Source organism: Dipodomys ordii, unplaced genomic scaffold (genome assembly GCF_000151885.1).
Source record: "Dipodomys ordii isolate 6190 unplaced genomic scaffold, Dord_2.0 Scaffold1, whole genome shotgun sequence".
NCBI lineage: Eukaryota > Metazoa > Chordata > Mammalia > Rodentia > Heteromyidae > Dipodomys > Dipodomys ordii.
This window is the reverse complement of record NW_012267217.1, coordinates 4,802,474-4,819,447: the sequence shown is the minus strand read 5'-3', so window position 1 is coordinate 4,819,447 and position 16,974 is coordinate 4,802,474.

Here is a 16,974-nt window from a genome sequence, read left to right as displayed (position 1 = left end):
TGGTTGGCTTCATATTTCTATGAAAGAGGCATTAGAAATAGAAGAGACAAAGAGGTAATTTAATCAATTGCCTCAATTTTTTCTCCATCAACAGCAAGACTAGAAGGAAATGGGTTGACCCAATTGTGTTCCCCTCCTAAAATGTTACAAACTACACTTTGGCACATCTAGGTGCATTTCAAACTTTCTACCAACTTGTAGCACATCACTGGGAGAGCTGGATGTAAATGAAACCCCTAATATGTAAAATGAGTAGAGAGTGGACAGGAAATAAACCAGCACTAATGTTTAGCCCACAAGGTCTGTAAGAGAGTAAGAGAGATGGGAAATTGAGAGAAGTTATAGATGGAGAAGAAGAATTTCTAGCAAGTAGTCTCTATGTTCTTTTCTTTAAAATTTTCCTTTTTATTCAATAGACACAGAAAAGCATAAAAATTATATTTACTAAAATGATAGCATGTTATTTTGGTATATAGTATACTGCATAGTATTTAAAATAGGATGAACATATTTTTCTCTTCATTCATCATCTCTTCATGGTTAAAATGTTTTAAAATTCTTTCAAATATCTTTCTAGAAATATCCAATCTGAAATCATCTTACTGTTTCACAGCACACAGAACTTATTGTTTCTATCCAACTGTAACTTGGTACGCAGTGATCACCCTTTCCCATCTCTACTTCCCTAGTACTCTCTCTGACCTCTGGTAACTGCCATTTTATTCTGCACTTCTATAAAATTGATTTTTTGGTAGGTTGGCAAAAGCCAAGTACTATGTAACTGAAAAACACCCTTTGAGTTTAGCAATGAGAACATAATTGGTGGCTCTGAGAAGAGTAGTTTGATTGAAGTGGTGAGCACAGAAATCAGGTTCAAATAACTGATTCAAAAGAAAGAAAAGGCCTGACAATAGAGATGTGAAATATAGACAATTCTGTCAAAAATCTAGTAATGAAAAAGCTCCTGGTGGGTTATTATTTAGAATTTTATATTTGGGGGCATAACCTTCCAGGCATCATTGTTGGGAATAAGTACCGAGTCCTGTAATGGGCATGGCTTTGGACAATTCAGTGTTTGTAAAATAGAAATCTGCAGCTGGAACAATAAATTGACTTCAGGAAGGTTTTATTCATAAGATGAGAAGGGAAGAAAGAATGTTTAAATGCACAGAGGAGAGAGACAGTGGGAAGGGAAAGCTTCAAGATACAGAAGAGATACGATAACAAATGAAGTCTTTATCTTGAGACCACAGACAGGAACTGCCCTCCCTAAACAAATGAGCAGCCATTGGCTGTTACACAAAAAACCCATTTCCAGTTAATAAGGAAGGAGGGCAGGATGGATTCGAAGGAAGTGAGGTTTACAGCTTAAATTCTGGCAGAGTTAAGATATCTAGTTTCTCTGTAAAGTTAGAAGTAAAGTTGCTTGATAAGAAACGGCAGCTAGGAAGGTAGGACAGAGAGGGGGGTGGTATTTTTAGAACATGGACGATTTTCTCTTTACAAACACTCCAATGAACCAGAGAGAGTAACACAAGGAATGAGTAAGCAGTATTGATGACCAAATGCGATAAGGGCTCATAAAATTTTTGTGGCAACAATATTCATAGTTCTAGAAGACTCCCCTAGTTAAAATCAGTGCAAAGAGATATTGCAGTACAGAAAGTAGAGTTAGGGGTCCACAAGCCACATAGAAGAGATGGTTTATGAGGAAGGTACTGAAGATGCTGGGAAGAAAATTTAAGTCGATTTTATCAAAATGTCACATATCTATAGTTGCTCTTAAAATTCCATCATATTATCTGCTTCTACATGTCATATCCAAATGTTTATGTGCTGTGACAACCTTAGAATTGGTACTTTATAATTAGTCTCTGTAGATAAAGGAACTGACATCACCCAATTAGCAAATAACAGGATTTGAATTAAAACCCATAGAGCTATGTGTAGTACATGTGTGTAGCACATGGGAAATGGAAGCAGGAGGATTTCAAGTTCAAGACTAGCCTCATCTATAAAGCAAGACACTCTCTTAAAACCAACAGCAACCACAGGGCACCAGGACCAGTGGCTCATTCCTGTAATCCTAACTATCCAAGATATTCAAGAAGCTGACATGTGAGGATCCTGGTTCAAACAACCTGTGTTCAGACAGAAGTAGAGCTATGGCTCAAGTAGCAGAACTCTATCTAGCCTTGAGCCCAAACGGTCAATGACAGTGCCTGGGCTCAGAGTTCAAGCCCCAGGATCAGTTTAAAACACGTGTGTGTGTGTGTGTGTGTGTGTGAGAGAGAGAGAGAGAGAGAGAGTATACACACCGAATGTATATACACAAAAGCAACAAAACTCATGTTGTTTGACCCCAAGTTCAATGGCCTTTTCCTAACTGCATGTTCCTCTCTAAACCTCTGTAAAACACCTCAGTCTAAGATCAAAATTACCTGTAATACAGAGTTTCAAGTAGGCTTTCAAATAGGATTTCTGATCTTTCCTAAGCTCTATGAATTCAGTAAAATGAAGATCACCAGCCATATATACTCTTAAAACAGAAACCTAGTTGGCTTCCCACCTTCTTTCCCTGCATCTCATCCTTCTTTCTTATTCTTTTTTTTGTGAAAATACTGTACAGAGGAGTTACAATTACATGAGCAAGGTAATGAGTACATTTCTTACCAAGCATTGTTGCCTCCTCCTTTGTTTCCCCTTACCATCCCTCACTTATTCTTATAAGTATCCTTGCTGAGGAAATAGATACAATAAATTGATCTCTGAAATTACTTTGAGCTATCTACTTCTACTAAGTCCTCTTAGAGACCATGGTGATGTTGCAATGTCCCCCAAATCTCTGCTGACAACATTCAAGGCAACTGCTAGGTTGTATGAGCTCTGAGGACCTGTGATACATGCAAATGGTGCTCTCTGGACTCATACAGCATGGTACCAAGGCCTACTCATTTCCCATGTTGCTAAGTTCTCCCATAGCTAATGCCCAGTGGATTACATAGTAGCTAGATGATTCTCAAATTTGTCAATTTGAGGCTAGATATGGTCACATGATTACATGCTCGTCACCAAGATGGAAGTGGAGGCATTATTGGCACCACACAAGACACCGAATAAACATGTCCTAAACATTTCTTTCTGCATTGTAAAGGTACTGTCTAGATTTCCTTCAGCTATCTTACATCTTGAGTCAAATGGAAGCCAAGTTCTGGATAAAGTAATGGCAAAAGTATTCCAGTTGTCTCTCCCTCTCCCATTGTCAATATTTTGGTCCTCAAATTTCTGTCTGTATATTCCTAAAACACCATATTCATCCAATCAAGTATAAACTTCAAGAGGATCTGTGTTGTCTGAGGTCCGTCACAGATTGATATTTCAGTTCCTCCTCCCTGTTCTCCTAAGTTCCTAAGGCTTTTGACACAATGATCTTTTTACTTCTACTTCCACACCTGTGACTGAAGCCCTGATTTTTCCATTTCCTTTTTAGTTACCTACTACACTGGGAAGCACTACAGAAACAAACTTTTTCTTTATTTTGTTTGAGATAAATTGTAGGCTAGAGAACAGTATGGAGCTTTGCCTCCACCACAGTGCAGTACACAGGCTCGTCCCATCACTTGCTTATGTGCCTGGGATGCCACTAGCTTACAGCTTCCATTCCACCAGTAAGCACAGTGGATGTGTCTGCTTATCACTGAATTCCCAGTGTCTGATGCTATTCTTGACATATCTGGTGAGTGAATAAATGTTTAATGTCCATAACTACCTAGAAACTTGCAGAAGTAGACAGTTGATAGTTTCCCTGGGTCTATTTCTTTTTCTGTAAAATAGTAAACTGTTTCTAGACAACAAATATAAGTTCTGCATCCCACCTGCACTTTTCTTCCTGAGAAAATGTGTATTTGTCCCCCAGATAAATTATGGCAATATAGGCTAAAATACTGAGGTTATAAAACATTCAAAACAAACCCTCATATACACTAACCACTAAATAATGCTTGAGGAAAGGATAAAGGAGAGGAGGGAACAAAAGAAATCAGAATGCAAAGTGGAAAAAGAAGAAAGTGGAAAATGTTAACACAGAATTCATCTATTACCTAGTCATCTCCTAATAGATTACTATAAAAGTTTTAACTAAGTTTGTACCTTTACCAGGAAATCTGTGCAGCTAAGCTGTGACTTCCATGTTACATCTGGAGGCACATTTTCTTGAATTCTTCTCCTAGGACACATCTGGATTACATCTTTTGCTAATCTTTCTTCATTCCTGCCTTCCATCTACTAGTTGGGAGGTAGTGTTATCTTCTTGGACTACATCCTAGAGTTGACAGAGAGACGAAATAGTAAAAAGCTGGATCTTGTCAGTAAGATTTTAGAAACTAGAGCCACCTTATCAGCCCTACATTGCTTCCACTGGCCTTTGGCATGAAAGGGAAATAAACAACTACTACCATGTTTGAGAATCACAGTCAAAACCACTTCCTAAATAACAGAAAAGCCATAACAAATGGATAAGGTCAGAAGCAAGTGAAGCAAAGCAGGTAGGGATACAAACAGTCTATAAACTAAGATCTCCAGAGTTGAAAGTAACCTTTCTGCTGGGAATAGACTGGGTTTGAAAAAGAACAACAGCAAGTTAATATCATCCACACAATATCACTATGAAGAAAAGTGGTATCCAATCAAACTTGTATCCAATCACAGCATAGAGAAATGTAAGGGCAATAGCAAAAAGATAATTCTGAATGTTCCCAAAAAGATCAGTATCATACAAAAGAATAAAAACAACTCAGATTTTTCAACAGTGAAATTACAATTAAGTGATAGGATTTGTTCATATGATTGTTTTTTGTTGTTATTGGTCATTCATGGGGCTTGAACTCTGGGCATGGGTGCTGTCTCTCAGCTCTTCAGCTCAAGGCTAGCATTCTACCACTTGAACCACAGCACCACTTCTAGTTTTCTAGTGGTCAATTGGAGATAAGAGTCTCAAAGACTTTCCTGCCTAGGCTGGCTTTGAACTACGATCCTCAGATCTCAACCTCCTGAGTAGCTAGGATTACAAGCATGAGCCACTGGAGCCCAGCTTGTGTATGTGACTTTTTAAAATTTATTTAGTGCCAGAACTAGGGCTCAAACTCAGGGCATGGGTGCTGTCCCTTTGCTTTTTCACAGAAGACTAGTGCTGCATCACTTAAGCCATTCCTCAACTTCTGATTTCTTTTATGATTAATTGGAGCTAAAAGTGTCATGGACTTTCCTGCAGGTAGACTTTGATGGTCAATATTCAGATCTCAGCCTCCTGAATATCTAGAATTATAGGCATGAGCCAAAAAAGCCCAGCTGAAATAATGTTTTAGGATATTTTACAAAGATCTTTATATCTACTATAATTATACAGCTTTTTCCTTCAGAAACAAAGCTTAATAACAGTCTTAGTCATGCAAGTTTGTAGAAGTTTGTAACTCAAAGACCCATATTGAAATATTCTTGGAGCAATAACTCAAATAGTAAAAGCAAAAAGGCAAGAAATCTTCGAAGATAAGGGAAAAATGAATTAGGTTCCTTGATAAAGATAATTTCCATGTTTATATTTTAAAAGAAAATAAAGCTGCAGTTAAGACTATAAATCTAGACAGTGTAAATGTTACATGACTAAAAAATAAATGAAACCAAGAGACATCAGTGTGTAAAATTATTTTATTACTAAGGAAAAATACATATTTTGATAAATACATATATAATTTTATTATTTTTATCAAAATATTGAAACTACCAGCATAATATAAAAATAGAATGTGCTCTTTTCAACCAGAAAAATTAGCTTTCTAAAGTAAAACAAGAACAGGAAGATTGAAAGCAAAAGAAATAAGCAGAAAATAAAAGATGTTTAAAGGTAAACTCTGAAATAATATTTCAATTAATAAATAATAGTCAAGTATGGAGTCATGTACTTATGATCTCAGAATTTAAGAGACTGAGACAGGAGGATAGAGAGATTGAAGACAGCCTAGATTACATATTGGGACTCAGTCTTTTTTTTGGGGGGGGGGGACTCAGTCTTAAAAAACAAATTACAAATCAACAAAAAATAATAATAAATATTGAAAAGTTAATTTACCAACTGAAAGACACTTACACATTGAACTGAAAAATAACACATCCATCAGCTACAAGATTCAGTTTAAAACATAATATAAAAATTGAAAATAGGTACCAATGGCTCACACCTGTAGTTCTAGCTACTTAGAAGACTGAGATCTGAGGATCACAGTTCAAAGCCAGCATGGGTAGGAAAGTCCGTGAGACTCTTATCTTCAATAATGCAGTAAAAGCCAGAAGTGGTGCTGTGGCTCAAGTGGTAGAGCACTAGCCTTAAGCAAAAGAAGCGCAAGGACAGCACCAAGACCCACAGTTCAAGGCCTAGGGACTGGCCAAAAAAAAAAGAGTTGAAATATAACAATATAACTAAAAGCAGCTGGGTTCATTAGACTGATATCTTACTTTAAAAATGTTTATAGTGTTTAGACTGAAGCCTAACCCCAAACCAAGACTATTTTCTGAATCTCTAATACTGCTATTGCTCCTTTGTCAAAAACTTCCAAAAGTAACAAAGATGAGAGACTAATACAGTTCCTCCATGTGCACCATGTTAATTCTACAAAATCTCAAGGTATAGGCAGATACTACACTATTCTGTAAAAGCAGAGTGTCAATATAAACTCCTAGTAACTTTTTAAATTATATTGCTCCCAAATCCATTTTGACAATTTCTCACAGATAGCCATGAAGCAATAGACTCTTCTCTGAATAAAGAATGAAAGAATATTTTCCTTCCATCGGTAGCCTATGAGTACTGATACATCTTCCCAAGGAACTTCTATACGTTTTGATTTACAATGAATTACTCAGGGAAGGAACAATTCCTGACTCATAATGCATGGTCAATACTGTAGGGTCAAGGGCTGGAAAGGTGGCTCAGTGGTAGAGTGCTTGCCTTGCATGCATAAGGCCCTGGATTCAATTCCTCAGTACCAAATAAGCAAAAAAAAAAAAAAAAAAGCTGGAAGTGGCACTGTGGCTCAAGTAGTAGAGCGCTAACCTTGAGCTGAAGAGCTGAGGGACAGCGCCCAGGCCCAGAGTTCAGGCCCCACAAATGACCAAAAACAAAAACAATACTGTAAGTTCAGCCACAGTACACACAAAGAAGATGTTACCTCACAAAACATTGTTAGACATGAAATACACTTCTCAGTAGAACAATATACTTTTAAGACTAAGGAAATATAAATTGGCTCAAATAATAAAAGAAAAACTGGTACATTAATGGGGTAGTGAGATGAATTTATAATATGCCAATGTGAATCCACCGTATATAGTTATTCCACAGTATAAGCATGGGCTACTAAGTAATTATCATGAAATATGTGTGTGCCCACACAAGTGTGTGTGTGTGTGTGTGTGTGTGTGTGTGTGTGCCAGTCCTAGAGCTTGAACTCATGTACTGTCGCTGAGCTTTTGTGCTAAAGGCTATCCCTCTACAGCTCTAGTTTCATCTTTTCTGTGGTTAATTGGACATAACAGTCTCATGGACTTTCCTGTCCAGGCTGGCTTTGAACCTTCATCCTTAAATCTCAGGCCCCTGAGTAACTAGGATTACAGGCATGAGCCACTGGCACCTGGCTTCTGAAGCATTTTTAAGTGAACCAAAATCAAATTTAATGATTAAAAACATTTCAAAATGTCAACTTTCAAACATTCTGTCATTTTCTGACCTCACAATTATGAGAAAAATAATTTTGTTCATGTTGCATATATTGACCAAACAGCAGACTATGGAAAATCTATTTGAACACCCACTTAAAATATACAAGTTTCAATGGCCACATATCTTTTTTTAAAAAAACAAAACACCAAAAGTTGACTTTGTCCTTATAAATGTACCTGCATCTTGAATCCGGAAGATAGAAATATTCAGATGACCAGTTGGGGAATAATTTTCCTATGTCAGCAATTTTTTCTGTATTTTCCCTTGTCCTCAAAGCAGATTGTGTCTGGAGAAAGTTGCTACCTAGATCTCCCTTTCTCCTTCTGCTCCAGCCTACAGTGAAGTTATCAAAAACCTTGTTTTTATGATGCCACAGGCTGTTGCTGTGAAAATGATTGCAATGCCATATACTGGGAAATTCAACTTTACAGTAGGATCAAGGGGAAGAGATGACAAAGCTGTCTGAAGGGCGTGCTACAAAGTGCTCCTATAATTAGCCAGAGGAACATGGAAACAGTAATGTGCACCAGAAGAAAGGAACTGGGTAACAGAGCCCGAATCCTTTAATTTAAACCAAAAATCTCTCTCCCACCCTGCTCATAAAGCTTGCGACAAATGGCCATTTTACCATTCATCACGGAACCCACAGTAAGAGCAGTGACCTCCCATGCCTTTATGAGCCCGAGCATTTGTACTTTGAATCCAAGTCCCAAACCTTGGGCCACGCTTGAATTCGTGACATACAGTCACTAAACTTTGGAGTAGCACTTGAAGTTCCATAGTGTCTGATACCTTACTTTTTGCAGGGATTTTTACTTCATTTCAAGGAGGTACATGAAAGATAACTGATGGTTTGATTTTTTAAAAAAAATAATAAAGATTTGGAGATCAGGAAACGAATGTGACACCAAGGTCCTTGAATCCTCTCAAGAGTTCATTCTGCATTTAGCTCTGTCTGATGCATAGCTTTTGGTCTTCTTTATTACTTGATTCTTAATCTCTTTATGGTGTGTATAGCCCAAGCCCAAATCTTTCCTTGCAGCTTAACACCATGGATAGAGATACATCTCAGATGCCATGCCCACTGGGCTGACTCAAATATACCTCATACTCTTCAGTACTGAATTTGGCAGCTTCCAGAAACATGGCCCGGTTTTCTAGTTGTCCGTACCAGCAAATGGCTCTGTTACACAAACCAGGAGCCCCTCTGCTCGGTACTTCCCTTCACCCCTCTCCCAAACCCGCCAAAGCCACCTCTTCAAGACTTCTCACATCTATCTGTTGGACCCCATTACCTGGCACCCTCCTGACCTTCCACATCCACTCTGGCGCCACCTGTAGGCTGCTCTGTATGTACTGCAGCCAAAGGGAACTTTTAGAAAGTTCAAATCAGCTTATATTATCTTCCTGCTTAAACCCCTGCAGTTCCTTGCAGGTGCTCTTAAAGTACTCAAACTCATCATGAACAGGGTCAGCGTGACCTGATGGCTCCCTCCTTCTACCGCAGCCACGTGGACCTTTTCAATCTTCAAATGCACTGGTGTGTTCTCACCTCAGAGGTGTAGCATAGGAAATGTCCTCCCCACCTCCTTTCCCAACCATTCTTCAATTATTTCATCCCACTCATCCTTCGCTTACCCTGGGGAGGCCTTCCCTGGCTCTAGGCTTAAGTACCAGTGTACTATGCTGTGCTCTGTCACAGAATCACATTCCTGTACTGCAGAACGTGTATGTCAATGGGTAACTATTAGAATAGCTAATGCCTCACTATTAGCACGCAGTATGAGCTATATGAAAACAAGGAAGGCTTCTATTTTTGTTTCTATGGTACCCATAGAAGCAGTATCTAGTGCACACTATATGCTGAAGATAGTTTTTGAAGTTCTTGAGAGATAGTCTTTCATCCATTGAGATGTTATCACAACATTTTTTATCTTTTAAAAAGATAAACATGAATCTACCATGTTGTCCAGTCCACCTATTCTATGTTATTTTTCATGCCAGTTCCATGCATAATAAGAAAAAGAGCAGAAACAACTAATAAAACAGCAAGGGACTGAACAAAATGTAAGTCATTCATATAATTTAATATTTCAACAACATATGTTCAGAAATATTTTTATGTTCAAAGAATGCTTTAGGAAGATTGAAATTTTGATGCATGCAGCAACATATCAATCTTCAGTTATTATGTTGAGTGAAAGACCGGGCACCAGTGGTTCATGCCTGTAATCCTAGCTACTCAGGAGGCTGAGATGTCAGGCTCACAGTTCAAAGCCAGTCTGGACAGGAATGTCTGTGAAGGTCTTTTCTCCAGTTAACCACCAGAAAACCAGAAATGGTGTTGTGGCTCAAGTGGTAGAGTGCTAACCTTGAGTTGAAGGCTCAGGGACAGCGCCCAGGCCCAGAATTCAAGCCCCATGACCAACCAAAAAAAAAAAAAAAAAACTCCCACCAATTTCAATATAATGACAGAAAACATGGTAGCAATTCCTTGAGAATGAGAAAGAGAGATAATCTCAAAGGGGGCATAAGAAAACTTTGTGGATGTAGTCACCAAATGTTTATTATCTTGGACATGGTAACCATTTTGTATGCATATGTCAAAAATCATATTCATGAAACATATAGCATGTATTATTTGTTAAATATGCCTTAATAAAGTTGTAAAGATTACATCTATTCAAGTCTTTAAGATCTGAATACAACTAATAAGACTGAACATAAACATGATTGAGATAAAAATATCACAAGAAAGCTTTCAAAAAAGGAAGTAAGGAGTTTCTTCCTGCTTGCTTTGACTAAAAAAAAAGAAGTAAATTTAAATTTTTGCTATTATTTCATTATCTGGTCATTTCAAAAGTGTATCTTTTTGCTTTTTCCTTTCGGCAGTACTATGATTTCAACTCTGAGTCTTATGCTTGTTAAGCAAGCACTCTATCCCTTGAGCCACACTCCTAGATCTTTGTTGCTCTGGTTTACTTTTTAGATAAGTCTTGAGCTTTTGCTTGGAGCCAATCTTGGTCAACAATTCTCCCACCTATACCTCCCATGTAGCAGGGATTACAGGTGTGTAATACCATGGCTGGCCTAAAATGAATTATTTTTATCAGAGACAGAAAGTATTTAAAATTGCAGCGAAGAAAATCTATAAAGTAATATTCCTTCTCAAAAACTTAGAGGTAAATAAAATTGTTTTGTTTTGTTTTTTCTGATACTGACTTGCTTGGAATTTCTAGAGAATGCCATGAATTGAGTCAAAGAATCTTAGAGGATATATTATACACAGTGAACCTTGGAAGATAACATAACCAAACTGTAAAATAAATCAGGAGGAGCACAATTTTTAAGGCAGTATTTCTGACAATAACAAAAGCAAACACCTTTTCATTCTTTATCTGTGTTTAAGTATAAGCTCTGAGCATTTTGCTTCAGGCAAAATTTTATATTCTCTTAGTTCTATGATATGGATACGTCAGCTGTTTCAAATTTTTGCAGACTAAATAGAATATTAATGCTCCTAATGATTTTTAAATACTATTTGCAGGGTTGTTTAAAATGTCTTAGCAACAATCAATAAGGTAATGAATGTGAAAATACTTTGTATGTGGAAAGCACTACCCAAGCAAAAGGGAAAAGATTAAAATATGTTTCAAATTACTTTCAGAGGAAAGCCATTTGAAAACATAGAATGGATGGTAAACAATCAAAACTTATTCAAATACAGAAATTTTTTAAAGTAAAACTGAGTGGCATAAGCCATTTGAAAAACAGCAGAAGCCTATAGCCGGTTGTTATAAAACAGAGAGAATTTCTCCCAAATAGAAAAATAAACCAGTCCCAAATCATACTTCTTTTCTAAGCATATATACAGAAATGTGTTTTCACTATCTTCAGTTCTTGGTATCTTAATTCCAGAACAGTGTTTAACAAAGTATTTTCATAAAACTGTTATAAATGAACAAGGATCTTCAGAGTCCAATAAATCTAAGGCATAGTAAGTTAAATGAAGTTAAAGGGCTATTTAGAATAATTTTCATAAACTCAGTAATGATGATGTTATGAGCCTAGTACCCATGTCTCACACCTGTAATATTAACTACTCAGGAGGCTGGGATCTGAGGATTGCAGTTTGAAGCTGGTTCTACCAGGAAAGACTATGAGATTCTTATCTCCAATTAACCATCAAAAAAGCCAGAAACAGAGTTGTAGCTCAAGTAGTAAAGTGCCAGCCTTGAGTAAATGCTAAAGAATGCCTCCCTGGCCCTAAGTTCAAGCCCTAATACTGGAAAAAAATGTACCAAAATATGAAAGAGAAGACAATGTGAAGAAAGGAATACATTCTGTGGTGCTTTCAAATGTCCTTGACTACAGAATTATTTGCTTTTCAAAGACTTAGGAATCTAATAGGATCAATTCTTTTCAAGAATCTCCATAAGGTAATCAGTTTGGGTGATTTAGGGATGTTCAGAAGCCCAAATGATGACCAGAATAGATGAGAATAGAATAAGGGTTTAACTTTGACACATAGGTATAAATCAATTATTATTATGACTACCATAGTATTGCATGAAACCAAAAGGAATTTGGTGGCAGAGAAGTCTAAGAAACATTTACATCTAAACAGAAGAGCAAAGTATGGGATTAAAAAGAGTTAAATCCTAGTGGGCAAACTTGTGTTTCCAAAGACTGGCTTGTGTAAATAAAACCAGAGGCACTAAGTAAAGCAAAGTTCAAAGTCTAAGATATGATGAGAATCAAGAACCCAGGTATTGCTACAGATAAAATATTTTTTACACTAACATCCTTGGAGTTCAGGCCATCGGTGCACGTCCTGGAAGGAAGCTACACTTCCTGGTCCCTGGATGATCCATGCAAGAACCCAACATCTCCCATCCGCGCCAATGGCCAAGGAAATCTCCATTTCCAAGCATCACACTGGAAGATGGCAGCTCCGGAAATGGTTCAGAGATTCAGGCTTTCATCTATAGCAGCTGCACACAGAAGCCATAGGAGCACCACACAGAGGTCTCTAGCCAGGGGAACAAATGAGGACCCAAATTTAATCTGTACCTTCACGTTGGGCCATCTCAGACTAAAGGAAGAGGGCCTCTGACTGTTACAAAAAAAAAAATGCCTTCTCCTTCCACTGACATAAATAAAGGGCTTTACAAGATGCAAATACCTGAATGTTAACTTAGAACCATGGGAAGACTAGAAAGGCAATCCACTCTTTCCTTGCCACAGCAGGAGCACTTTGATAAAAGAAATGGGGCATCTTCACAAATAAAATAAAATAAATAAAAAAACATCTTCACAAATAAAATAAAATAAATAAAAAAAAAGAAATGGGGCAGTGGATAGACATCAGGGTGCATTTCCAATATACAATGTTTGTTGTAACCTATGGGTCTAACCTAATCTCTGGATGGAATATTCCTGAGCATAATGTCTACCCCGCCCCTTGGTGTGCTCCACTACTCTGGGGTGTGGAGAGGGGTAGGGCAGGCTGCTAGCACCAGGAAGAGATGGTATCTTCACAGAAAAGGCCAATTCGGTTTGGAAGGGGCCACCATAAGACATATGCTATGCCTGGATGTTTCTCTGGCCCGTTTTTCTCTAGTACATTTTATGTAAGTTAAAGAGCCCTGGCTTCTTTCACTTTCCCCTTTATATTTTATAGCCTAACTTCTTGAACTAAACTTTCATATGCACTTCCTTCAAGCTTTAAGTCTTCTTTTAGGTGTGAAACTGAGAGTTTTATAAGCACTTTGCTGAAGGCCTGAATCCCAAGATATAGGAGAAAGAATGACTTGGTGATTTGTCATGGTTTGTGCCTGTTTTCAGATCCTAATATCAAGGACACCTTTTCAAACATTGCCACATTGATATTCTCATGCTAAGTCTATATAAACCTATAAAAGGCAAGTAAGTCAGCCTTTCCACGGGAGGATAGCTTCCTCCAACTCCTCCCCAAACTCCGAGTTCTTCCTTGTGCTCCACATGACCTCCTATTTCTCCCCAAGAATAAGCTGGCTGAAATTCTGTGCCTTACAGAAGACAGGACAAACAAGCAAACAAAAGATTTAATTAACATGTTGACAAAGTAGTCAGGTAAATGAAACACCAAAGTTCTATATATCCCTGGAAAAGAGCATGGGAGATGGCTAAGGCAAGAAAGATAGAAAGCAGAAAGGAAAATGAACCTCTCTCTCTCCCCAAGAACTTCAGGCCAACACAGAATTCTTTGACCTAAAAGATAAAAATAAAAAGCAGTTGGGGAAACATACTCTGTAATGAATAGAGACCTCAGAAGGAGAAGCCATGGACTTTGAAAACCTAAGTGAAATCACCCAGGTCCTATTCCTTCAGAGAGAATAGGTAGTCTTTCTTTCTTCCACATTAAAATTAGCTGAACACACATTTCTGATGCTCTTTCTCTGGGTAACAGGACACTGTTCATTCTTTTCCAGGATATTTGACTATGGGAGCAAGTTTCACTTTGGAAAAACAAGGCGCACACGCCACAATCACACCCAGTACCAGAGGAGTCTGCTGCTGTTCCTGGAATCCTCTGTAGATTTCTTCCAACCAGCATTGTACAAACCACTTGAAGCTGGGTGTTTTCCTATTTGTAAAACAGCCTTGTCTTTGTACAGTGGTGAAGGGAAACATGGTTTTGATTGCTTTGATTGCAACAGGCAATGACCTTGATCTGGGCTTCAGGAAATGATATAACCAAAAAAAAAAATATCTTGAGACAAAAGAAGATAAAAGTCTGTGCTTTACCCAGTGTGTCTAAAAACGTGAGGTGAGGTGATTTATAGTCAGCCCTGTTTTATAAATACTATCTTTTTGGATGAGCAACATATTAATTCTAGCCAAAAGACTGAAACAAAGTCACACATTCATTGGTGGCTTTGCCTGTAATCCTAGTGACTTAGGAGGCTGAGATCTGAGGATCAAGGTTCAGAGCAGCCCAGAAAGATAAGTCTGAGACACTTTTACTTCCAATTAACCAGCAAAAACACAGAAGTAGAGTTGTAGCTCAAGTGGTAGACCACTTGAGTGGAAAAAAGCTAAGTAAGAGCTTGAAGGCCCTGAGTTCAAGTTCCAGTATAGGTACAAAGGACAAAAAAAAAAAAACAGACTTAAATAAAATAGAATTATAGAGTAAAATAAGATCATATTGTACCCTGACACTACTCAATTTCTTTCCCTCCAAATAACCAAATTGAGTCATTCTAGTTATTTTTCTATGTATTAAATAACAGATTTTTTTCCCTTAACAACAGCTTCGGCCGGTTGTCTCTTTCCCTCAACATTACCACCATGAGCACACACATAGATAGGTCTGTGACCCTCACTTCTTTCTGGCTGCTGAGTCGCTATAGGTTGTTGTAGGAAAAAAATTGTAAGTGTGTTTTCATGGCTAAAAATTACTTTGAAAAAGAAGCATACAATTTGCCTGGCTTCGTGGTAACTTGGTGAAAACTTAAGAGGACCAAAAGCCAGTGACTGCATGCCTACATTGTTAGTCAAAACAAAACAAAAAAATGAGTCTCATTGCTCACTGCTGTCAGAAGCAGCCTGTCATGAACACGGGGTTGTCATTTAGCAAGTTATAGAGAAAGTTTTCTGGTTCCCTCTTTACAGTCTCTCCAAGGAACTGGTCAAGTTCAAATAGTTGCCAAACCTGCCATTGCTTTGTATGTAATCTGCATTATTCTATGATGCCATAAGTCTTTTACCAAATTATTTGGCAAGGGGAATGGGGAGATGAAAACAAGAAATATAAGGACCTCAACTCTGAATAGTTAGGTCAGGGTGTTTTTGCCTGTGTTTATTTATATCTTAACCATGAATCCTTAAACTGCTGGATGATATTTCACTAAATTAGCTGTTCTGGATCCGGTCTTTTGCCTTAGTGTAACATGGTCTTCACTGTCCCCTGTGAATGATTACTGTCTGCTTTGGGTCAATGAAGTATTCTTTAACCTTTTGATAGCCATGGTTCAATTGTTATGCACATAAATACATCTCATGAGGGGATTCTGTGGGCCTTCTTTTCCCTTTTAAGGAAACAAAACAAGCCTCAAGTTTAGGGAGAGAAAAAAAACATATAACAGTGTGTTGTGATCCTCAAAAAAAACCCAAATCTATTCTTTTAAGTAAAAGTGTATTTTAGTTTTTCCCTGGGAGCCGAGAACATGATCATTTTCATGTCAACTTGTAATGAATTAACACAAGTCTTTGATCAATGCCATCAAAGGCTATTGATAGTACCAGTAATACAGATGTTAGAAAATTTTGCATTGATTTCATGTCTAAAATCAATCAACCTTTCACCGTTCTCTTTCCGTCCCAGTGCTCCCATGGAGTCAGACAGAAGATTCACATCCTAAGTCAACACAGCCACTACAGAGCAGGGATGGGATCTAGTGGAGAATCCTAGTAATTCACAGTTACTGGATTTGAATTCACCAAAACTATGACGTGTGTCATTTCAGAATTTAAAACACCTTTTTTCCTCAAGGAAGTGCCAGGACTTGAGTGCTCACTGCCCTTGGAGATGTCTTTATGTAGAGGACTTTCTGATTTCATCTCTTGCAATACACCACGATTACCCAGGTCCATAGTGGCAAAAAAAAAAAAAAGGCTTCACAGGAGAGACTTAAGCCTGAATGCAGTAATTTTTCCAGGGCTGTGTAGTCAGACCAATTATCTTAGAAACAAGCAATTATAACCACATTCAAAGCTCCCTAAAAGAGTGAGTACATTCTAGCAACCATTTCTCATGAAAGAAAAATAGTAATCGAAGGATTGGCAAGATTATTGCCATTGACCAAGACCTACTTAACAGAAAGACTTTTAGTACCAAGTGCACCTGCATGCCCATGTGCACACACACAGGCCTGCATATGCACACATGCACACACACAATCCACTTGCTTTCCAACTAGAGGAATTTTTCCCTTCCATCCAATATTTAATAAATACTTTCTACAGAAGAAAGGTACATATAGGCCAAGAGACATGAAACTAGAGAATTTGAGGCTGGCATTCTGGGCTCTAGTCATACAATATTCTTTCATCTCTATAAATGTATCTCTTACTTGTATACTACTGAATGTAAGTTACAATTTGTAAAATATTTGCAAAGTTTTATCCCTGAGATAATACACAAGGGGTTGTTTTAGAAA